We start from the raw sequence: 26,062 nt of genomic DNA on the forward strand, positions 1-26,062 counted from the left end.
CTGGTCCATGCAGGTTCACATTAGATTCGGACAGACGGCAATGAAACAATGGAGCCAAGAACTGGTGGGCCATTAGCTTTAATCCTAGCTTGCACCAGGCAGGCAAGAAATACACACAGTGGAAAACACTTCCTTTTCCATTCAGGGCTCCCAAAGCCAATGACTTAGCCGAGTTTCCTAGAATCAAAGGTTTCTACCTCACCAGTCTCATTCACCTCTGTTTACCTTCTCCTTCTCTCTGCACAAACTGGCTTCTCCTTTAGCACTCCGTGATCTTGGCTGCTTCTCTTCTCCTCTACATGGCCTTTCTCTGTTCTCCTTTCTCTGCTCTCTCCTCTAATACTAATCTCAGGAACTGAGAGAGGCACTGCAAATATGTTGTTTCGATTAGATCCACTATAAAACTCCTACTAAAGTTCTAAAAGAGTTACATGACCAAGGGAGAAGATAAGAGAGATCTACTCTAAGGACTGGAGTATGTAGAAAGCAGGACTGAGAAGCATGGCAAACAGACATAGGAGAGCTGGCAGTAGTAATGCACTAGAGATCAGCTAAAGAAAGTCACTCTTTCTGCTGAGACAGAAAGCCAACTGCAAGGACAGGCCTATGTGTTATCTTATTAGGCAGCAAGAAGCTACTAACTATAGAAGAGCACCTTTCCATCTTCATTTGAGTTAAGAAAGCTCTCTTTGATCAGGAAAAAACCCCACCACATTAAGTTCCTTTCCCTACTATTGCTTTACTATTAGAACTGCCAAGTACCCAATTTTCCTTAAAACCAACAAAAATATAAGTATTCGGTATCAAGAACACTGGAGTTGCTTACAAGATGGCATTGGCCTGTCCCTGCTAGTAGATGAAGTCATCCTCTTATATATGTGTCAATACTAGGGCAAAACCACCTGCATTGTATGTTACAGAAGGCCAAATTTGTGGCTTTAAATGTTTAAATAGGGAATTTAAACATTTTTATTTGATACTACTACAAAAGTATACATACTCCAAGAGTCAAAAATCATTAAAATTTTTTAGTTGATTGGTTGATTTAAGTCATTAAAGAGCTACAGGATAATTCAAATTACTAAAGAATAAAATTTAAGGCTTTCAGAGAATCAGATATTTATTAGAACTTGAAAATAAAATGTTGATACAAATACCTTGGCTTTATATATTAATAAAGCCCCTGAGGATTAATACATAATATTACAAATATTATTATTTACTCAGTCTAAGACAACATATTTCTAGCCTACTTAGTTTCATAATTAAAAGTTAAAGTTTTCTAGAGAAAAATAATCTTACAGCTAGGATAGAAAGGTCATGTAAATCCTCGACATAAAATAAAAGTTACACAAATAATACCTACAGCTTGCTGAATTTAATTCACATACTCGTCATTAAGTAATGACTAGTAGAAACCAGAATAAGCTAAACCTAAATGATTAGTCCTAAAATCAGCCAGCATGTGATCTTCGGGAAATTAACTTAAAATTTGGCTGAGCCTTAGTTTCTGTATTTGTGAAAAGAAAACAGAATCACTTGCCTAGTATGAGTATCCCCCCGGGACCCCTAAATAGAAAGACAAAAGCCAACTTTTTAAAGACAATTAAGACCTTTAAAATATAATAATAATTGTAAGGAAAACAGCTGTGGTTAGCTAGTTCACTTGTTTTCCTACAACAAGCACTCTGCATGGCCATGTGGCAGAAACGTGTGTGTGTGGCCTATATAAAGCTATGGATACTTTCCCTGTGTGCAGATTGCTTGCCTACCACCACGAGGGGTGGTTTGCCTGTTGGCAGCTGTGAGAAGTGTTCATTCCCCTGCCTGTTTACTTGCCCACTCTTGAGAAGATCCAATAAACAGGAATGGCCCAACGCCTTTTGGCTCCATGGTTCTTCTGTACTCTGCCCAAATCCAGTGTGAACCTGCTTAGCCTTGACCACTGGCATAACATCTGGTGCTGTGAGTATGATTCAGTTTAGACCTGTATGGAATCGGCATTACAATAATAATTGAAGTAAATCTAGATATCACCTTTTTAAGCTGTAAAAAAACCTTCTAATTCAGTCACTAATACCATAAACTAAACACCAAGCACTGAAACAGCATGAAAGCAATGCCATTTGTATTCTCATGACTCCTGAGAAAATTCCATTTCCAATGATGCCAACAATAATAAAAGATGTTTAATTTGATCTCTGTTAAGTCCATTCATATTTACCACTAACCTAAAATGGAATATCAAGGTAAGGAAGTGTAATTGGTTTCCTGTTTTATAGAGTTTATTCTAGTCCTTACAATTTAGTAACTGTGGCTAAAGGTGTCTTATTACTAATCAGGACCATCACAATAAGGCTACCTAAGCACAAAAGTTTTAAAAGAGTATTTCTTAAACCTGGTAGCATATCAGAATCACTTGCGAAGATTGTACTGCCTCTGCACAGGTCCCACCTGAGACGTACTAAATCAGAGTATCGAGGAGAGTAGCTAAGGCAAGAACCACCCTCAGTAATTCCAATTTGTAATCAGGGTCAGAAATCACTGATGTACAATGTACACTATGGTACTAAAATAAAAACTAGCCACTTACCCCATTTTATCAAATAGCACCCAGCTACAAGATTATAAATCCATTTTATTTATTTTACTTATTTATTGTATTTTTCTAAAGTGAGAAGCAGGGAGGCAGAGAGACAGACTCCCGTACGTGCCCGACTGGGATCCACCTGGCAAGCTCACTGGGGGACAATGCTCTGCCCATCTGGGGCATTGCTACTTTGCAACTGGAGCCATTCTAGCACCTGAGGCAGAGGCCATGGAGCCATCCTCAGCACCCGGGCCAACTTTGCTTCAGTGGAGCCTTGACTGCAGGAGAGGAAGAGAGAGATAGAGAGAAAAAAGAGGGGTGGGGGAAGGGGAGAAGCAGATGGTCGCTTCTCCTGTGTGCCCAGGCCAGGAATCAAACTGAGATTTCCACACACCGGGCTGAAGTTCTACCACTCAGCCAACTGGCCAGGGCCCATTATAATTTTTTAAATGATGCATTGTTTCTAGTGAAAAATAAAGAATTTTCTAGATTGATGGACTAAGCACAAATTAATTCTTCAATTATTATCAAACTTGATTTTACTTTTGTTTACTTCAGGAAGATATTTTCACTTAATTTTATCAGTGAGACACATATTCCTTGACTCCTGTGGGGCAGTGTGGGGCAGCTGTGTTAGGCTTGCTCAATGGTGTACCAGCTGCAAGCACTTTGCTTGATTAGTGCATGAGCACATGGCAGAGGCATGTGTGCATAATCTACATAAGGCTATGGGTGCTTGTGCTCAAGAGACGTTAGAGACCAGGGATTGCGTATGTGTCGATTGCGTGCCTGCCACTGTGAGGGTCCATTATGCTGTTTGTTTGCCTGAGAGGCGGTTTCTCCTGCCTGTGTGCTTGTCACCATTGTGAGACTTTGTTAAATGGAATGGCCCAACCCTTTCCGGCTCTGCAGTTTTTCTACCATCTGCCCGAATTCAATGTGGACCTGCCTGGCCTGGACCACTGGCATTACAACTATTAAAATTTCAAATGTTAGGACTGGCTAATCCAGGGCTAATATTCTTGAGTTCTCCTATCATAAAAAAAGAGGCAAGCGCTGCAGAGGCCCCTTGGCAGCCCCTGCCTGACCCAGACTCCTCCAGGACTCCAGGTGGGAGGCAGAGGACTGCCTGGCATAGCTGGGCTGGCAGCTCTGGAGATTGAGCCAGGCCAACACTGGTTCCCCACACACGGTCATTACCTCTTCCAAACCTAGAAGTAATTACAATTAAAACACATTGCAGGTGGAGAGATTCCAAGATGTCAGCGGAGTAGGCAGACATACAAACTGCCACCTCCCAGGACCAAATTAATCTAAGAACAATAATCATGAAAAACCAACTCTGGACTAAAAGAACAGGACTTGAAAATCACCAGCACAGAAGAATCCACACCGATCCTGCTAGAAAACGTGGTGACATGGTGTAGGCTCTCCTGTTCCCAGGAGCGAGGGGCAGATGAGGTTACAGAGGGTTTCTCAGGGTCTAGTGGGGAGAAAGACCCTGAGAGGCATGGGTCCTCCATCCCAGGCCCGGAGTCCCAGCCTAGAAACTGAGAGATTGGAGGAGACAGCCTGACAGCATTGAGTGTAGAGAACAGCAGGAAACATCTGGTGAAGAAGTTGCAGCCTTAAAGGGCTAGCGTAGAAAATATCGCTCACAGCCACTTTCCTAGGGCTCTGGGGTAGAAGAGAGCTGAGAGGACTGGTCTTCCATGAGGAGAGTGGGGAGAGTGAGAAGTGGGGACACAAACAGTGACAGGAAGAATACCTGAGCTGAGTCACTATCCAGTGCCCAGGTGGCCATAGCTGGGGGGAGGGTCACTCCCTCCATCCAGCACAAGCATAGCATGGAGCCAGTTAACCCACTTCCAAAAAGCTCTCCAGCTCCAGTCAGCGTAAAAGGCTGTTCTGAAAGAAGAAGTAAAGGGGAAGGGCACTGACTGAGGTTTCCAGGAAGACCTGACCTACACCACCCCTTCTGATACAGAGAATGCGCCCCGTCATTGGAGAGTAACTGGGCAGACCACATCTCTGGTTCTCATAGGCAACCACCACTGCATTCATGGACAGTTTCAACTGGGGCCAAAGAGCAAGACACACCCACCACCCCATCCTAAACACAGAAGTTCCCTGCTGGGCTCAGCAAACAAACAGCAGACAAATTAAGACTTTTAAGCGGCTCTCCTAGTTAATGAGAACTAAAATCCAAGCAACCAGCAGAGGCTGAGGGATAAAGACCTGGACGAGCTGTATTCAATATACTAACCTCAGACCGACAACCCCAACAAGCTTGCAAACCACACACAGAAAAAATTGGATAGAGAAATGTAATCCACATGAATCAACAGGAGAAATCACCAGAAAAAGAACTGAATGAGACTGAAGTAACCAAATTACCGGAAGCAGAGTTTAAAATAATGATTGTTAGGAAGCTTAAGGATTTCAGAGCTACAATGAATGGACTTAATAAGCACCTAAATAAAGAAATTGCAGCCTGACCAGGCGGTAGCACAGTGGATAGAGCATCAGACTGGGATGTGGAGGACCCAGGTTCGAGACCCCACGGTCGCCAGCTTGAGCGTGGGCTCATCTAGTTTGGGCAAAGTTCACCAGCTTGGACCCAAGGTTGCTGGCTCGAGCAAGGCCCATGGACAAGGCACATATGAGAAAGCAATCAATGAACTAAGGTGTCGCAATGAAAAACTGATGATTATGGAAATGGCGCCGTGAGCAGCGCGTCCGACAGATCTCCCCAAAATCACAACAAATTTATCAACTAGAAACAGAAAAATTTATCCTCGGAGCACTCCGGAGTTCCACACAAACTGAAAGCGAAAGGACTGTTATCACTTGAATTTGAGAAACGAGGGCGTAGAGGAAGCTACCGCAGAGACGTTCATTCAAGCCGCGGAGAGAGCGCGCCTGTGGTGAGTCGGCCCACACTCGGGAGCGGCGAGCAGCCGCTGGCGCGCGCCCGGTCCGGTTGCAGAGCGAGTACCGCCCACACTCGGGAGCCGTGGAGGGAGTGCGCCTGCGGTGAGTCGGCCCACACTCGGGAGCGGCGAGCAACCGCCAGCGCGCCCGGTCCGGTTGCAGAGCGAGCACCGCCCACACTCGGGAGCGGCGAGCAGCCGCCAGCGCGCGCCCGGTCTGGTTGCAGAGCGAGTACCGCCCACACTCGGGAGCGGCGAGCAGCCGCCGGCGCGCGCCCGGTCCGGTTGCAGACCGAGCACCGCTAACGTTCCCAGCGGCCCGCGCACTGCGAGTGAGACCCCAGCCACCGGTGCCCGGAGCACCCCATTCGTGCGCGTGCCCTGGGCAATCCACGCGCCCAGAGCGCCCTACTGGCCTGCACACCCAGGGTGCCCCATTATCCTGCGCCCAGTGCGTCCCAGCCGCCAGCGGCGGGGCGAGCAGGAGAGGCGCCAAGGCGGTCTCCCCTACTTGGGAGATTCTCTCTGTGGGCGGGGCAACTCACCCAGCCATTCAAGGTAACAATCAAGCTTTGGGGGAGGGGCGCTCAGGCAGCCTGAAATACCTTCGGGAGCACAGCTGCGGACCCAATTACTGAAATTAGCTTAACCCATGAAATCTGCGCACCCACGGGTTCTAATTGATAAGATCTCTCTCAGTTCAGCGATCCAAGACAAGAGGCGTGATATTTTTTAGTGCCTCTCGCTAAAGGGGCGGGGGCAACTTCTGATTGATAGAGCCTCCATATTCAGGGATAAACGCTAACAAGAGGGACTTGGCAGATAATAAGATCTATACTACACTAGTCGCAAGCAGAGACTAGTGCCTCTTCTTCCCAACCAAAACAGGCTACAAAGTGTGGAAAGCCTGGGTTGAGTGGTCCAACTGAATGCTAGGTGCTAAACAGTCACGTTGACAACAACTGACTCCCACTTCTGCCTGCCTGATTACACTGGAGGCTCTGACTGCCAGAGCCTTTCCCAAAGCCTTGCGCTGAGTGGGGATAGAGTGGGGATTTCCCAGCTCTTTGAGCCTCTTACTCCCCAGGCAGAAGCAGTTGCAGCCTTATACCGGGATCACCAGGCTGCTAATTCAGGAAGGGGGGACTAGGAGAGAGACTCCAGGAAAGCAAACTCTCTCATCATTGGACCCTGCAAACGCCAACAAGCCTTGACTACCAGCAAGACTAAAGCCAATTATATGACATTGCCATAGAATCCCATCAACTGCAAATCCCTACCTAAGTGTGACACAGGGGCAGAGCCTGGGGTACAGAGTCACCAACCAGGAAAAGGGAGAGAAAAGAAAAAGGAAGAAGTTAACCTCTCAAAATCAAGAAAAATCCACAGACTTTACAACTTGTTCCACTAATTTTTTTGTTGTTGTTGTTTGTTTCTTCTATCTTATTGCCTTTAATATTATTATTTCTATTTCCTCCACCTCGGTCCTTCTATTCTCTGCCCATCTTATGCTTCCCTTTTCTTGAACTACACTACTCATGAGTGTTACATTTTATTTCTCTTCTTCATCCTCACCCTCCTTTAAGGTTATACTCCAAAACACTTAACTCTCACTCTCTCCTCTTTTGTTTTTTTCTTTTTGTTTTGCTTTATTTTGTTTTTTTCTCTTCCTTTTTTTTTTCTTCCTTCGTTTTTCTCTTTTTCTTATTTTTTCCTTTCTATTCGTTTTTTCTTTTCTCGTTTTACTTTCCTCCCATTTAATCCTCAATCACGAACAAATTAGTTAATTTGGGACTCAAGGTTTTTTTTTTGGCTTCATTTTTCTTTTTCGCTTTTGTTTTTGTTTTTTTATTGTTTGTTTGTTTATTTTTGTGGCATTTTGGGTACTTTTTACGTTGCTTTTTAACTCACTAGCATTCCTCCCAACCCAAGGTCTCCATTGTATTTAGTCTTCACTCCACTTAATACAACAGATTTTTACTTATTATTTTTAGTTTTTTCTTCTTTATTATTCTTTTTTTTCCTCCTTTTTTCTGGTTCCCTCTTATCCCTCTCATTATATCTCTTAGTCGACCATCACTTACAAGCAAATCATCTTATGCTTGTCTAAGATTTTCTTCCTTTTTTTATTTTTTTTATTTATTTTTTTTGCATTTAGTAGGTCCCTACTCCCTTTTTTTGCCCCTTGAACTCTTCAACCCAAATCAGGCCCTCCATTATAGGCAGTTTTTGTTCCATTTAGCATAATATAATTCACAGGTCATCACGATATTTCCCTGAGGAGGGGAGAGGAGGGAAAGAGAACAAAGAAAAAAGGGGTAAATAATAAATTATTACTTTTTTTTTTTTTTTTTGTGGGGTGTTTTACCTTTTTTTTTTTTTTTTTTACTTTTTACTCTTTATTAATTCTAATTAGTGCTATCAACAAGACCACCCTCAGATGCCAATAAGAAAGAGGAAATCGAACATTATGGATACAAAAGAAAGAGAGGTAACACAAATAAATAAATGTGGAAAAATCTATGGAGAAAAGACTTAACATATTGGAAGCCTTGGAGCTAAATGACAGAGAATTTAAAATAGAAATCTTAAAAATACTCAGAGATATACAAGAAAACACAGAAAGGCAATTTAGGGAGATCAGAAAACAACTCAATGAACACAAAGAATATATTACCAAGGAAATTGAAACTATAAAAACAAATCAAACAGAAATGAAAAACTCAATTCACGAGCTGAAAAAGGAGGTAACAAGCTTAGCTAACAGAACAGCCCAGATTGAAGACAGGATTAGTGAAATAGAAGGCAAACAACTTGAGGCACAACAGAGAGAAGAAGAAAGAGACTTAAAAATAATAAAAAATGAGAAAGCCCTACAGGAATTGTCTGACGCCATCAGAAAGAATAACATAAGAATAATAGGTATATCAGAGGGAGAAGAGAAAGAAAATGGAATGGAGAATATACTCAAACAAATAATAGATGAGAACTTCCCAAGCCTGTGGAAAGAACTAAAGCCTCAAATTCAAGAAGCAAACAGAACACCGAGTTTTCTTAACCCCAACAAACCCACTCCAAGGCACATCATAATAAAGATGACACAAACCAATGACAAAGAAAAAATTTTCAAGGCAGCCAGGGAAAAGAAGAGTACAACATATAAAGGAAGGCCTATTAGATTATCATCAGATTTCTCAGCAGAAACTCTACAAGCTAGAAGAGAGTGGACCCCAATATTTAAAGCCCTGAAAGAGAGGAACTTTCAGCCAAGAATACTAGACCCATCAAAGCTATCCTTCAAATATGAAGGAGATATAAAAACATTCACAAATACAGAAAAGATGAGAGAATTTATCAGCAGAAAGCCCCCACTCCAGGAAATACTAAAGGGGGTTTTCCAACCAGATTCAAAGAACAAAAGAAAACAACACCCCAAGTAACAGCTCCACCAAGAACACAATAAAACCAAACTTAAACTGTGACAACAAAGAAAAAAAAGGGGGGAGAGGATGGAGATTAACAGTAGCAAAGGACGATGAAGTGCAGAAATACTCATAAGATAGGGTACTACAATGAATATGGTAGGTACCCTTTTCATTACTTAATGGTAACCACCCTTGAAAAAACCACCACAAAAACACTTGACTTAAAAAAGGTAGCAACAGAGGAAAGAAGTATGGAACACAAACAAACAAAAACAAATGATAGAAAAACAAAAGAGAAGAATCAAACAAGATACAAAACTAACAGAAAGCAATTTATAAAATGGCAGTAGGGAACCCACAAGTGTCAATAACTACACTAAATGTAAATGGATTAAACTTACCAATAAAAAGACACAGAGTAGCAGAATGGATTAAAAAAGAAAATCCAACTAAATGCTGCCTACAAGAAACACATCTAAGCAACAAGGATAAAAACAAATTCAAAGTGAAAGGCTGGAAAACAATACTCCAAGCAAACAACACCCAAAAAAAAGCAGGCGTAGCAATACTCATATCTAATAATGCTGACTACAAGACAGAAAAAGTACTCAGAGACAAAAATGGTCATTTCATAATGATTAAGGGGAAGTTGAATCAAGAAGACATAACAATCCTTAATATATATGCACCAAACCAAGGAGCACCAAAATATATAAGACAGCTACTTATTGACCTTAAAACAAAAACTAACAAAAATACAATCATACTTGGAGACCTCAGTACACCGCTGACGGCTCTAGATCGGTCATCGAAACAGAGAATCAATAAAGATATAGTGGCCTTAAACGAAATACTAGAACACCTGGATATGATAGACATCTACAGGACACTTCATCCCAAAGCGACAGAGTATACATTTTTCTCTAGTGTACATGGAACATTCTCAAGAATTGACCATATGTTGGGCCACAAAGACAATATCAGCAAATTTAGAAAAATTGAAATTGTACCAAGCATATTTTCTGATCATAAAGCCTTGAAACTAGAATTCAACTGCAAAAAAGAGGGGGGAAAACCCACAAAAATGTGGAAACTAAACAACATACTTCTAAAAAATGAATGGGTCAAAGAAGAAATAAGCGCAGAGATCAAAAGATATATACAGACAAATGAAAATGACAATACGACATATCAGAATCTCTGGGATGCAGCAAAAGCAGTAATAAGAGGAAAGTTCATATCACTTCAGGCCTATATGAACAAACAAGAGAGAGCCGAAGTAAACCACTTAACTTCACACCTTCAGGAACTAGAAAAAGAAGAACAAAGACAACCCAAAACCAGCCGAAGAAAGGAGATAATAAAAATCAGAGCAGAAATAAATGAAATAGAGAACAGAAAAACTATAGAAAAAATCAATAAAACAAGGAGCTGGTTCTTTGAAAAGATCAACAAAATTGACAAACCCTTGGCAAGACTCACCAAGGAAAAAAGGCACAGGACTCAAATAAATAAAATCCAAAATGAAAGAGGAGAGATCACCACAGACATCATAGATATACAAAGAATTATTGTAGAATACTATGAAAAATTATATGCCACCAAATACAACAATCTAGAAGAAATGGATAAATTCCTAGAACAATACAACCTTCCTAGACTGAGTCATGAAGAAGCAGAAAGCCTAAACAGACCAATCAGCAGGGAGGAAATAGAAAAAACTATTAAAAACCTCCCCAAAAATAAAAGTCCAGGCCCAGACGGTTATACTAGTGAATTCTATCAAACATTCAAAGAAGACTTGGTTCCTATTCTACTCAAAGTCTTCCAAAAAATTGAAGAAGAAGCAATACTTCCAAACACATTTTATGAGGCCAACATAACCCTCATACCAAAACCTGGCAAGTATGGCACAAAGAAAGAAAACTACAGAACAATATCTCTAATGAATACAGATGCTAAAATACTAAACAAAATACTGGCAAACCGAATACAACAACATATTAAAAAAATAATACATCATGATCAAGTGGGATTCATCCCAGAATCTCAAGGATGGTTCAACATACGCAAAACGGTTAACGTAATACACCATATCAACAAAACAAAGAACAAAAACCACATGATCTTATCAATAGATGCACAAAAGGCTTTTGATAAAATACAACACAATTTTATGTTTAAGACTCTCAAAAAAATGGGTATAGAAGGAAAATATCTCAACATGATAAAGGCCATATATGATAAACCATCAGCCAACATCATATTAAATGGCATAAAACTGAGGATTTTCTACCTTAAATCAGGAACAAGACAGGGTTGTCCACTCTCTCCACTCTTATTTAACGTGGTGCTAGAAGTTCTGGCCAGAGCAATCAGACAAGACAAAGAAATAAAAGGCATCCATATCGGAAAAGAAGAAGTAAAGGTATCACTTTTTGCTGATGATATGATCCTATACATCGAAAACCCGAAGGACTCCACAAAAAGATTATTAGAAACAATAAACCAATACAGTAAGGTCGCAGGATACAAAATTAACATACAAAAGTCCATAGCCTTTCTATATGCCAACAATGAAATATTAGAAAACGAACTCAAAAAAATAATCCCCTTCACGATTGCAACAAAAAAAATAAAATACCTAGGAATAAACATAACAAAGAATGTAAAGGACCTTTATAATGAAAATTACAAAGCAGTGTTAAGGGAAATCGAAAAAGATACAATGAGATGGAAAAATATTCCTTGTTCTTGGATAGGAAGAATAAATATAATCAAAATGGCCATATTACCCAAAGCAATATACAAATTTAATGCAATTCCCATCAAAATTCCTATGACATTTTTTAAAGAAATGGAACAAAAAATCATCAGATTTATATGGAACTATAAAAGACCCCGAATAGCCAAAACAATCCTAAGGAAAAAGAATGAAGCTGGGGGCATTACAATACCTGACTTTAAACTATATTATAGGGCCAGGATAATCAAAACAGCATGGTATTGGCAGAAAAATAGACACTCAGACCAATGGAACAGAATAGAAAGCCCAGAAATAAAACCACATATATATGATCAAATAATCTTTGATAAAGGGGCCAACAACACACAATGGAGAAAAAGCCTCTTCAACAAATGGTGTTGGGAAAACTGGAAAGCCACATGCAAAAGAATTAAACTCGACTACAGCCTGTCCCCGTGTACTAAAATTAATTCAAAATGGATCAAAGACCTAAATGTAAGACCTGAAACAATAAAGTACATAGAAGAAGACATAGGTACTAAAATCATGGACCTGGGTTTTAAAGAACATTTTATGAACTTGACTCCAATGGCAAGAGAAGTGAAGGCAAAGATAAATGAATGGGACTACATCAGAATAAAAAGTTTTTTGCTCAGCAAGAGAAACTGATATCAAAATAAACAGACAGCCAACTAAATGGGAAATGATATTTTCAAACAACAGCTCAGATAAGGGCCTAATATCCAAAATTTACAAAGAACTCATAAAACTCAACAAACAAACAAACAATCCAATAAAAAAATGGGAAGAGGACATGAACAGACACTTCTCCCAGGAAGAGATACAAATGGCCAACAAATATATGAAAAGATGCTCAGATTCATTAGTTATTAGAGAAATGCAAATCAAAACTACAATGAGATACCACCTCACCCCAGTTAGATTAGCTATTATCAACAAGACGGGTAATAGCAAATGTTGGAGAGGCTGTGGAGAAAAAGGAACCCTCATTCACTGTTGGTGGGAATGTAAAGTAGTACAACCATTATGGAGGAAAGTATGGTGGTTCCTCAAAAAACTGCAAATAGAACTACCTTATGACCCAGCAATCCCTCTACTGGGTATATACCCCAAAACCTCAGAAACATTGATACGTGAAGACACATGTAGCCCCATGTTCATTGCAGCACTGTTCACAGTGGCGAAGACATGGAAACAACCAAAAAGCCCTTCAATAGAAGACTGGATAAAGGAGATGTGGCACATATACACTATGGAATACTACTCAGCCATAAGAAATGATGACATCAGATCATTTACAGCAAAATGGTGGGAACTTGATAATATTATACGGAGTGAAATAAGTAAATCAGAAAAAAACAAGAACTATATGATTCCATACATTGGTGGAACATAAAAACGAGACTAAGAGACATGGACAAGAGTGTGGTGGTTACCAGGGGTGGGGGGAGGGAGGACATGGGAGGGAGGGAAGGAGAGAGTTAGGGGGAGGGGGAGGGGCACAGAGAACTAGATAGAGGGTGGCGAAGGACAATCTGACTTTGGGTGAGGGGTATGCAACATAATTTAATGACAAAATAACCTAGACATGTTTTCTTTGAATATATGTACCCTGATTTATTAATGTCATCCCATTACCATTAATAAAAATTTATTTAAAAAAAAAAAAAGAAAAACTGATGATTGATGCTTCTCATCTCTATCCATTCCTGTCTGTCTGTCCCTATCTATCCTTCTCTCTGACTCTCTCTGTAAAAACAAAAAAAAGAAATTGCAAGCATCAAAAAGGACATTGAAATCATAAAAAAGAATCAATCAGAAATGACAATTACAATATCAGAAATGAAGACTACACTAGAAAGAATCAACAGCAGGCTTGATAAAGCAGAGGATCAAATCAGCGACTTAAGAGGACAAGATAAATAAAAACACAGAAATAGAGCAGCAAAAACAAAAGAGGCACAAAAAGTCTCAGGAAACTATAAGAGAATTCTGTGACAAAATGAAGAGAAATAACATTCACATCATAGGGGTTCCTGAAGGAGAAGAAAAGAACAAGAGATAGAGAACCTGTTTAAAAAAATCAGTTGAAAACTTTCCTAAATTGATGAAGGTGTAAGTCACACGAGTTCAAAAAGCACAGAGTCCCAAGAAAGAGAAACCAAATGAGGTTTACATCAAGACACATCATAATTAAAACACCAAAGTTAAGAGATAAAGAAAAAATACTAAAAGCAGCAAGAGAAAAGAAGTCAATTACCTATAGAGGAGTCCAAATAGGGACAACAGCCAACTTTTAAACAGAAACACTTGAAGCCAGAAAAGAATGGCAAGAAATATTGAAAGTAATGCAAAACAAGAGCCTACAACCAAGAGTTCTTTATCCAGCAAGATTATCCTTTAAAATTGAAAAAGAAACAAAAAGCTTCCCCCTCCCAAAAAAAACTCAAGGAATTCATTACAAACAAACCAGCACTGCAGGAAATACCTATTAAGGAGCTTGCTGTAAAAAGAGCAAAGGAAAAAAGAAATAAAAAAAAAAGAGGACTATAGATTTAAAGAACAAAATGGCAATAAACTGAGGAAGGGAAGAGAGGCAGAGAAGGGGTTAAAGAGTCCAAAGAGAAAGCATTCAGAGTGAAAGGGGATGAGAGGACGAGATCAAAGAAAGGAAAGACATTAGGGAAAGTAGATATATACACATAAAAAAGAAAGATAGACAGCAAGATAGTAAATCATGGAGGGAAGGGGGGAAAGTGGTGGGGGAGGGGGAAAGGGGTATCAAAAAGAACATGGGGCTTGGGGGGAGGGAGAGAGATATATTTGGGAGAACAATTGTAACTATGTAAACACAACAAATTAAAGAAAAAGGCAATACCCCAACAAACACACAGAAAAGAACTCTAAAGTATGTCAATCTCATTTTTCTCACTTGGTCTACTGAAAAGCTTATTCACAAACATCTAAGAATTGGTTGATAGAAATATCTTTTTCTTTTATTAATTTTAATGAAGTAACATTGAAAAATCAGGGTATATATGTTCAGAGAAAACATCTCCAGATTATTTTGACATTTGATTATGTTGCATACACCTCACCCAAAGTCAAATTGTCTTCCATCACCTTCTATCTGGTTTTCTTTGTGCCCCGTCCCTCCCCCCACCCCCTCTCTCTCCTTCCTCGCCCCCTCCGCACCCCTCCCCACATGCCTTCGTTACCATCACATTCTTGTCCGTGTCTGAGTCTCATTTTTCTGTCCCATCTATGTATCGATATACAGTTCTTAGTTTTTTCTGATTTACTAATTTTGCTCTGTATGTTATCAATGTCCACCCATGTTATGTAAATGATCTGATGTCATCATTTCTTATGGCTGAGTAGTATTCCATAGTATATATATACCAAAGCTTTTTAATCCACTCGTCCACTGACGGACACTTGGGCTGTTTCCAGATCTTCACTATTGTGAACAATGCTGCCATAAACACGGGGGTGCATTTTTCCTTTTGGAACTGTTCTATGGTGTTCTTAGGGTATATTCCTAAAAGTGGGATAGCTGGGTCAAAAGGCAGTTCGATTTTTAATTTTTTGAGGAATCTCCATACTGTTTTCAACAGTGGCTACACCAGTCTGAATTCCCACCAGCAGCGCAGGAGGGTTCCCTTTTCAACACATCCTCGTCAGCACTTATTCTGTGTTGTTTTTTTGCTGAGCGCCATTCTGGCTGGTGTGAGGTGATGTCTCATTGTGGTTTTAATTTGCATTTCTCTAATGATTAGTGATGTTGAGCATTTTTTCATATGCCTATTGGCCATCTGTATGTCCTCTTTGGAGAAGTGTCTATTCATTTCTTTTGCCAATTTTTTTTATTGCATTGTTTGTCTCCCTGGTGTTGACATTTACATGTTCTTTATAAATTTTGGTTATTAACCCCTTATCAGAAGTATTGTCAAATATGTTCTCCCATTGTGCAGTTTGTCTTTTTATTCTGTTATTGTCTTTAGCTGTGCAAAAGCTTTTTAGTTTGATATAGTCCCATTTGTTTATCCTGTCTTTTATTTCACTTGCCCGTGGAGATAAATGAGCAAATAGTATATTGCTGCGAGAGATGTCAGAGAGCTTACTGCCTATGTTTTCTTCTAAGATGCTTATGGTTTCACAGCTTACAGTTAAGTCTTTTATCCATTTTGAGTTTATTTTTGAATGGTGAAAGTTGGTGGTCTAGTTTCATTTTTTTGCAGATAGCTGTCCAATTTTCCCAATACCATTTATTAAAGAAGCTGTCTTTACTCCATTGTATGCCCTTACATCCTTGGTCAAATATCAGTTGTCCATAGAGCTGTGGGTTTATTTCTGGGTTCTCTGTTCTGTTCCATTCATCTATTGTATATGCCTGTTCTTATGCAAGTACCAGGCAGTTTTGAGTACAATGACCTCGTAGTATAACTTCATATCAGGAAGTGTGATACCTCCCACTTTATTCTTCTTTTTTAAGATTGCTGAGGCTATTCGTGTTCCTTTTTAGTTCTATATAAAGTTTTGGAATACGTGATCTATATCGATAAAGTATGTCATTGGTATTATAATTGGTATTGCATTGAATCTGTAAATTGCTTTGGGTAATATAGACATTTTAATGATGTTTATTCTTCCTAACCATGAGCAAGGTATATGTTTTTTTGCATCTTCCTTTGTAATACGGTTGTTTGCATCTTCCTTGATTTCTTTTATCAATATTTTATAATTTTCCAAGTACAAGTCTTTAGTTTCCTTGGTTAAATTTACTCCTAGGTACTTTATTTTTTTGGTTGTAATAGTGAAGGGGATTGTTTCCTTAATATCTCTTTCTGACTGTTCATTGTTGGTGTATAAAAATGCCTCCGATTTCTGAGTATTAATTTTATATCCTGCTACCTTGCTGAATTCATTTATCAGGTCCAGTAATTTTTTGACTGAGACTTTAGGGCAGGGGTCTCAAACTCGTGGCCCGCGGGCCGCATGCGGCCCGCCGAACAATTTTGTGCGGCCCGCAGACTAATCCACAAAGTTCAAGAAAAGCGTTGCGTAACAGTTGCCTTTTGTAGACCTAGTGCGGCCCGCCGAACAGCTGTGATCTTGCTCTGCGGCCCACATGCTGAGTTGAGTTTAAGACCCCTGCTTTAGGGTTTTCTATATACAATATCATATCATCTGCAAATAATGATAGTTTTACTTCTTTTCCAACTTGAATGCCTTTTATTTCTTCTTCGTCTGAATGCTGTGGCTAGGACTTCCAGAACTATGCTGAATAAGAGTGGTGAAAGGGGGCACCCCTGCCTTGTTCCTGATCTTAAGGGGTTTGCTTTTAATCTTTGCCCATTGAGTATGATGTTGGCTGAGGGTCTGTTACAGATGGCTTTTATCATGTTGAGGTATGTTCCCTGTATTCCCACTTTGCTGAGTTTTAATCATGTATGGGTGCTGGATTTTATCAAATGATTTTTCTGCATGTATTGAAATTATCATGTGGTTTTTCTCCTTCCTTTTGTTTATGTGATGAATCACATTGATTGATTTGCGAATATTGTACTACCAGCCTTGCCTACCAAGAATAAATCCCACTTGATCACGGTGTATGATATTTTCCATATATTGTTTAATCCAGTTTGCTAATATTTTGTTGAGGATTTTAGCATCTATATTCATCGGGAATACTGGACTATAATTTTCTTTCTTTGTGTTGTCTTTGCCTGGTTTTGGAAATGGAATTATGCTCGCCTCATAAAAGAAGCTTGGAAGTCTTCCTTCCTCTTGAATTTTTTGAAATAGCTTGAGAAGGAGAGAAGTTAGTTCTTCTTTGCATATCTGGTAGAATTCACTTGTGAAGCCATCAGGCCCAGGACTTTTATTTGTTGGGAGTTTTTTGATAACTGTTTCAATCTCATTTGTTATAATCGGTCTGTTTAGGTTTTCTGATACTTCCAGATTAATTTAGAAAGATTTTATGTTTCAAGGAATTTTTCCATTTCATCTAGGTTGTCCAGTTTTTTGGCATAGAGTTCTTCATAGTATTTTCTTACAATATTTTGTATTTCTGTTGTGTCAGTTGTTATTTCTCCACTCTCATTTCTAATTTTATTGAGTCTTCTCTCTTTTCTTCTTGGTGAGTCTACTTAAAAGTTCATCAATCTAGTTTACCTTTTCAAAGAATCAGCTTCTGGTTTCATTGATCCTCTGTATTGTTTCTTAAGCCTCTATGTCATTTATTTCTGCTCTGATCGTTATTTCCTTCCTTCTACTACATTTGGGCTTTACTTGCTGTTCTTTGTCTAGTTCTCTAAGATGCAGAGTTACGTTGTTTATTTGAGCTTTTTCTAGCTTCTTAAAATGTGCCTGTAGTGCTATGAACTTCCCTCTCAGGACTGCTTTTGCTGTGTCCCATAAATTTTGAGTTGTATGTTCATTATCATTTGTTTCTAGATTTTTTTTTATTTCTTCTTTGATCTCATTCTTAATCCACTCATTATTTAACAACCTGCTATTTAGTTTTCATGTGTTTGAGAATTTTTGAGTCTCTTGTGGTTGATTTCTAGTTTCATGGCACTGTGATCAGAGAAAGTGCTTGATATGATTTCAATCTTCTTAAATTTGTTGAGACCACTTTTGTGCCCTAATATGTGGTCTCTCCTAGAGAATGTACCATGAGCACTTGAAAAGAATGTATATTCTGCTGCTTTAGGGTGAAAGGTTCTGAAGATGTCTATTAAATCGAGTTGATCTAGTGTGTCCTTTAAGTCTGCTGTTTCTTTGTTAATTTTTCTTTCTTGAGGATCTATCTAGTGATGTTAGTGGGGTATTGAAATCCCCTACTATTATAGTATTGCTGTTGATTTCTCCCTTTATATCCATCAAAGTCTGCTTTATATACTCAGGTGCTCCTATATTAGGTGCATACATATTTATAATAGTTATATTTCCCTGTTGGATTGCTCCCTTTATCGTTTTGTAGTGGCCTTCTTTATCTCTTACTATATCCTTTGTTTTCAAGTCCAATTTGTCTGATATAAGTATTGCTACCCCAGCTTTTTTTTAATTTCCATTTGCATGAAATGTTTTTTTTTCCATCCTTTTACCTTCAGTCTATGTGCATCTTTTGTTTTAAGGTGTGTCTCTTGTAGACAGCATATGTACGGGTCCAGTATACTTATCCATGCAACTTCCCTATGTCTTTTGATTGGATCATTTAATTCATTTACATTTAAGGTTATTATTGATATGTAGTTTATTTATTGCCATTTTATTCTTTCAAGCTGTATTGCTCTTTTGCTATATTCTCTTCCCATTTTGATCTGTTTACAACAGGCCCCTTAACATTTCCTGCAGCATTGGTTTGGTTGTAATGAATTCCTTGAGGGTTTTTTTTGGTGTGGGAAGCTTTTTTTTCTCCTTCAATTTTAAATGACAGCCTTGCTGGATAAAGTAGTCTTGGTTATAGGCTCTTGTTCTCATTATTTTGAGTATTTTTTGCCATTCCCTTCTGGCTTCAAGTGTTTCTGTTCAGAAGTCAATGTCATTGTTATGGGGGCTCCTTTGTAGTTGATAGCCTTTTTTTCTCTAGCAGCTTTTAATATTTTCTCTTTATCACATAGTTTTGGTATTTTAATTATGATATGTCTTGGTGTAGGTTTCTTTGGGTTTCTCTTTAATGGAGTTCTCTGTGCTTCTTGAACTTGTGAGAGTTTCTCCTGCATTAATTTAGGGAAGTTTTCAGGTATGATATGATGGAACAAAGTTTCTATCCCTTGTTCTTTCTCTTCTTCTTCAGGAACCCCTATGATGCGGATGTTATTTCTCTTCATGTTGTCACAGAGCTCTCTAATAGTTTTCTCAGACTTTTTGAGTCTCTTTTATTTTTTTCTTCTCTGGTTTCATGCCTTCATTCAACTTGTCCTTCAACTCGCTGATTCGATCCTCAGTTCCATCCATCCTGTTTTTAATTCCTTCCATTGTGGTCTTCATTTCTGATATTGTATTTGTCATCTCTGACTGACTTTTTAATATTTCAATATCATTTTTTATACTTGGTATTTCTTTAGGTGTTTGTAATGACCATCCATTGTTGTTCTAAGATCTCTAAGCATCCTTACAATCATTATTTTGAACTCCACATCCGGAAGTTTGGTTATTTCTATATCACTCAGTTCATCTCCTGAAGGTGTCTCTTGTGGTTTCATTTGGATTGCACTTCTTTGTCTTCTCATTGTGTCTGGGTGTCTCGGTGTTTTCTTTGTAGAGCTGGTTGAGTCTAGGCTTGGTGTTGTCTGTCTCCAGTTTTCAATTGTGTTATTTCTAGGTCTTCTTGGGTTGGCATCAGCTATTATTTGTAATCCACTTTCAGATTGGGGCTGCTTTGAAGTCCTGATTTGTTTGTTTTCTTAACAGGTGATAGTCTTGTTTACTGATCTCAGCAGGGGGCTTATCTGAAACTGTATCCAGGAATGTGGTAGGTGCAACCTGAGACTCTGAAGGCCTCTTCTGCCAGTTACTCTCTCTGGGTGCAGGGTGTTTTCTCACCTTCAGTAGGGGAGGTGTATCTCAGATCTCCATGGAGACCTGAGTTACTACCCCTCCTCCTCACTTCTTGTTTTCAGCTGTCTTGTTGCACTGATTGGAGCTGGAGAGATGTCTGGAGATCTGTGACCTAGATGCACTTTAGTCTTTTGTTTTGTGGAAGGATCAGCCCCTCCCTCAGCTATGGCCACCTCCAGCACTGGATGAGTAAGCTTCTCAGGTCATTCCCTGCATTCTTCTGCCCCTCACCATCTGTCTCTCTAGCTCTCTCCCCGTTCTTTTTGGAAGACAAGCTGGCCCTTTAAAACACACCTCCTTCCCTGGTCTCCAGGCAAGTGGCTGTCAGCACTTTTCCTTCTGGGCTCTCAGCCTCATCCCTCTCTGTTCCTGTAAGCAGGGGAGATTCAGGCGCTCCCTACCAGGTTTTTTGTAGCTTCTTCTTTGCTCCTTGGTTTTTGAGATCTGTTCTTGTAGTCTAGAGTTGGTTTTTCATGCTGATTGTTCATAAATTAATTTGTAATCCAGTTCGGTGGCTTGAGCTATGCATCTGCCTACTTTGCTGCCATCTTCAGGTCTCCAATAGAGAGAAATATCTTATTGTATTCTGTTTTTCTACTTCATCACAGGAGTCTAAAGGATAAACCAATATATTAACAATCTAATAGGCTGTAATGCTGGTGGTTGAGGCCAGGCAGGTTCTCACTAAATTCCAGCAGACGCTAGAAGAACTGAGGAGCCTGAAAGAGTTGGGCCATTCCTTTTAATAAAGTCTCACAGCAGAGGACAGGCACACAGGCAGGAGAAACCGCCTCTCAGGCAAACAAACAGCAAAATGGCACCTCACAGTGGCTGGCAGGCAATCCGCAATCCCCGATCTCTAATCTCTTTTGAGTAGAAAGCACCCATAGCCTTATATAGGCTATGCACACGTGCCTCTGCCATGTGCTCACACAATAATCAAGCAAAGTGCTTGCAGCTGGTACACCAACGAGCAAGCCTAAGACAGCCAGCCACCCCACATTCTACCCCTTTAGGGATGCTCGCCTCACAATAGGCACATTATATACATTCCAAAAATGACAACTACAAAGGTACCCTTCATAATATCTCCCTGAGCACTCTCCCCAGGGAATTAACTGGAGGATCACCTCCAACTCTCCACTCCACGATGCCAACAAGGCCACCCATTCATTATAGGTGCAGGGCCTGTACCGTACAGGGCCATGTCCATTAAAACCAAAAATGTCCTGGTGCATCTCTGCAACTGGGTAAGAGCAGCTTCCCGGTGCAGGAGTGTGTGCCCTGGAGCTGGCTGACCCCCAGCAGGGTATCTCATACTGTCCAAAGGTGGCATGTCCATCCTACAGGGGAGCCAGTGGCCTCCCTCTGGTTGCAGTCCACGATAGACAGCCCAGCTGTCTGTGCAAATCACCAAGGTAAAGGTACATTATAGGCAACTAGGTTTACATGGGGTCTCTGGACTCCCCCCTCTTCCTTGCCATCACAGCAGCTCTGAAGATGCTGGCCTAAGGAGGAGCATGTGGCAACAGGAGCCAACCTATCTATCTCTGCTCCAGAGAGCATGGTGCCATCCACCCATATGCCCCACAATCACAAGAAGCCTACTAGGGGATCAGTAGGTACTCTTTGCTGCTGGGTTTTTACCTTCTGGACAACCACTGTCTGGGCTCTGAGAGTGCGGATGGCAGCTTCAGCCTGAGCTTCCTCATCCTCAGAAGAGGAGCTGGAAACGCCTGCTCTTGCAGATTCAGAGCCACTCCACTGGCACAGCTCCATCTTCAGCTCCTGCGGCAACCAGTTCTCGGCCTGAAGCTAAACCCGCTGTTGTTCCTTCAACAACTGCCACTGTCAACAACGTTCAACCTCCAGGGCAAACTGCAACTCACTAACCTGTTTGGCCTCTTCCTCCAGCACATGCTCCAGTTCTAGCTGTTGTTGCCGCTGGGTTCAAAACTAACCCTGGGCTCTCAACCTTGGGCCACCTCTCACACAGAGCTTCAGTTTCCTCTTATAGAGCTGTAAAAAGCAGCCAGCCCATGGTCCCCAAAAGAACAGCCATGGGAGCCATAACAATGACCAGTCCTCTACCCCACCCCTCAAGGGTGGCTGCGGCTCCATACCCATCTGCTCTGAATCCTGCTATGTCAGATGTAATGCCAGTGGCGAAGGCCAGGCAGGGTCACATTAGATTTGGGCAGATGGCAGAAAAACTGTGGAGCTGGAAAGGCTTGGGCCATTCCGTTTAATAAAGTCTCACAAACAGCAGACAAGCACACAGGCAGGGGAAACCTACTCTCAGGCAAACAAACAGCAAAATGGCGCCTCACAGTGGCAGGCAGGCAATCTGCTATCTGCAATCCCACATCTCCCTTGAGGTCAGGCACCCAGAGCCTTATATAGGCCATACACACATTACACAGCCACGAACTCACGTACCAATCAGGCAAAGTGCTTGCAGCTGGTAACTCCGCAAGCAAGCCTAACACAGTTGCCTCACAGAGGGCCTCTACAGTCCAGGACTATTCCACTGAAAGAGCCTAGTGTCCCTGGTGCGTCTCTGCAACTGAATGGGGACAGCTTCCCGATGCAGGAAGACCTTCACAGGTGCCACAGACCTCCCTTACAAGGTCTACTGTCCACAAGTAATGTGTCCATCCAGCAAGGGAGGGGGTGCCTGAGTCTGGTTGCAGTCTAAGAGTCCATTACACTGCTCAATGATCAGTTCACAATACAAAGCCCAGCTGTCTGTGCAGATCACCCAAGATGAAAAATTCATTTCATTTCACCTATTACCTTTTCTTTTTGGATAGAGACAGAGAGTCAGAGAGGGACAGGTAGGGATAGACAGATAGGAAAGGAGAGAGGTGAGGAGCATCAATTCTTCGTTATAGCTCCTTAGTTGTTTAGTGATTGCTTTCTCATATATGCCTTGAGTGGGGGGCTACAACAGAGCGAGTGACCCCTTGTTCAAGCCAGTGACCTTTGGGCTCAAGCCAGAGACCTTGGGCTTCAAGCCAGCGACCTCTGGGCTCAAGCCAGCGACCATGGGATCATGTCTATGATCCCACGCTCAAGCCAGAGACCCCTTGCTCAAGCTGGTGGGCCCGTGCTCAAGCCAGATGAGCCAGCAATCAAGCTGGCAACCTCAGGGTTTCAAACCTGGGTACTCCGTGTCCCAGTCCAACGCTCTATCCACTGTGCCACCACCTGGTCAGGCACACCTATTACCTTCTTAGGCCAACACCTGCTGCACATTAGAAGGGGATCAGTGGATTGCCAATTTCACATGGGTTATCTAGCCCCCGCTCATCTCTGTTGGACGGGCCACTTGGCCTTCCCCCTAGTCAAACTGGGACAACGGGTCTTGGGGATCTTCCTCTCCCTCAGCTGTCTCCATCATATAAACTTGCAACCATGCAACACAAACGCCAGCTATTTTCTTAGCAGCTCACGAGGCTGCCTGCTTCCCGATTTTCAGTGGCTAGAACTTCTGTTGCAGCTTAAGCTGCCACCAAAGCTCTAACAAAACTTTATTATAAACCTTCCATCTAACCTTTCCCTATCTTCCCCAGCCACAATCAAATCTACCCACATCTGTGTTCGGGTAGCCTTTACAGGCCCATTTCTCTTATTAGTCAGGGGGTGGCACAGACAGCAGCACTCACAGCCTTATGGTTCATTTTTGATCCAGAGAGCATGATGCCATCCACCCCTATGTCCCATAACTACATCAACCAGGCTGCTAAGGGCTCAGTGGGTAATTGCACCCCCAACTCCATCAGCTCTGCCTGGGTGTAGGGCTGGACCACACAGTGCTCCACTACCCGTGGAGAAGGCTGTGCCTGCCCCTGAGGGACTCTTGGCTGCTGGGTTTTTACCTCTGGGTGACTACCAGCTGGGCTCTGAGTCTGCAGATGGCAGCTGCAGCCCAAGCCTACCCCTCAGAAGATGAAGAGTTGGAAATGCCTGCCCCTGCTGACTCAGAGCTGCTCCGCTGGCATGAATGCAGCTCCGTCTTCCACGCCTGCTTTAGCTCTTGTGGCTGTTGGCTCTAAACCTGAAACTGAGACCCAAGCTCCTATACTCGCAGGTGTTTCCCTAACAGCTGTCACTGCCAACGTTTAGCTTCCAGGGCAAACTGCAACTCGCAAACCCATAATTCCTTCTCCAGAGATGGCTCTGGTTCCAGGCGTCGTTGGTGCTCAGCCTGCATGTCACACTGCAGCTCTCAGAACCAGTCGGCCTCCTTCTCCAGCACTCATTCCAGTTCATGCGATTGCTGCCGCTCAGTCTCAAGCTCACCAAGAAGTTTTCGACCTCATGCAGCCTTACGCATAGAACTCTTGGTTTCATCTTGCAGGGTTGTAAAAACACCCAGCCCATGGTCCCCAACAGGAGAGCCACTGGGAATAGCCACTCCTTTATTCTACCCTTCAAAGGTGTCGGTGGCTCTATATAAACCTGCTCTGAATCCTGCCCACTATGGCAGATATAACACTGGTGGTTAAGGCCAGGCAGGTTCTCACTGAATTCAGGCAGATGGTAGAGAATCTGTGAAGCTGGAAAGCATCGGGACATACACGACTCAATAGTCTTGCAATAGCTGATGAGCACACAGCAGGGGAAAACTACTTCCCAGGCAAAGCAAAATGGCCCCTCACAGTGGCAGGTAGGCAATTTGTCATCCACAATCCCCCTGAGCACAAGCACCCTTACACAGGCCACACACACATGGCACTGACATGTGCTCACACACCAATGAGGTAAAGTGCTTGCAGCCGGTAAACCAGCAAGCAAGCCTAACACAGCTGCTTCCCCACATAGGCTATTTACAGAAAGCTTTAGGTACAGATTTTTAATTTGGCACCTATCTTTTAGAATAATTTTGAATATAGTCACTGATCTATATTCTTGTATTTGAGACTTTTATGAAAGGGATAATATGCTAACATTTGTTGTCTTATTTTGTTAATGAATTCTAATTACGTCTTTCAAGCAACATACAGTTATCATGCAGGTTATTTTAATAATGACAGTTACCACACTGATTATTCCCCACCATTTCTACCTTAAACTATTAACCTAACCTTCATACATTATCAGAATACTCATCTGGGCCATTCTTATATTTTCAATTTGTGACTGGGAATTGGCTAATGCAGAGGGCCAACTTAAGTTACACGCAGATTTTTTTTTTTTTTTTCTGAAGCTGGAAACGGGGAGAGACAGTCAGACAGACTCCTGCATGCACCCGACCGGGATCCACCTGGCATGCCCACCAGGGGCGACGCTCTGCCCACCAGGGGGTGATGCTCTGCCCCTCTGGGGCGTTGCTCTGCCACGACCAGAGCCACTCTAGTGCCTGGGGCAGAGGCCAAGGAGCCGTCCCCAGCACCCGGGCCATCTTTGCTCCAATGGAGCCTTGGCTGTGGGAGGGGAAGAGAGAGACAGAGAGGAAGGAGGGGGGGTGGAGAAGCAAATGGGCGCTTCTCCTATGTGCCCTGGCCGGGAATCGAACCCGGGTCCCCCGCACGCCAGGCCGACGCTCTACCGCTGAGCCAACCGGCCAGGGCCAAGTTACACGCAGATTTTGATTGCAAAGGTTGTTGATGTCCAGAACCTCCACGTTTTTCAAGGGATAACCAGATACACATTACAGTTTTACATGGAAAAAAGAGCAGGCACAATCTCACTATACAGCACTACTTAAATTGCAGCATCTGATTAATTCAATTAGTGACAACAATGCTGTTTAACCATTTTTCACTAGAAAATT

The 26,062-nt window shown here is 41.6% G+C and overlaps 1 protein-coding gene across 8 annotated transcripts in view; it reads right to left on the minus strand.

The window, feature by feature from the left end:
- Window positions 1–26,062, minus strand: part of PTPN4 (protein tyrosine phosphatase non-receptor type 4) — a 218,024-nt gene that overhangs the window by 147,120 nt on the left and 44,842 nt on the right. The window lies entirely within an intron of this gene.

Source organism: Saccopteryx leptura, chromosome 7 (assembly GCF_036850995.1).
Source record: "Saccopteryx leptura isolate mSacLep1 chromosome 7, mSacLep1_pri_phased_curated, whole genome shotgun sequence".
NCBI classification, from domain to species: Eukaryota; Metazoa; Chordata; class Mammalia; order Chiroptera; family Emballonuridae; genus Saccopteryx; species Saccopteryx leptura.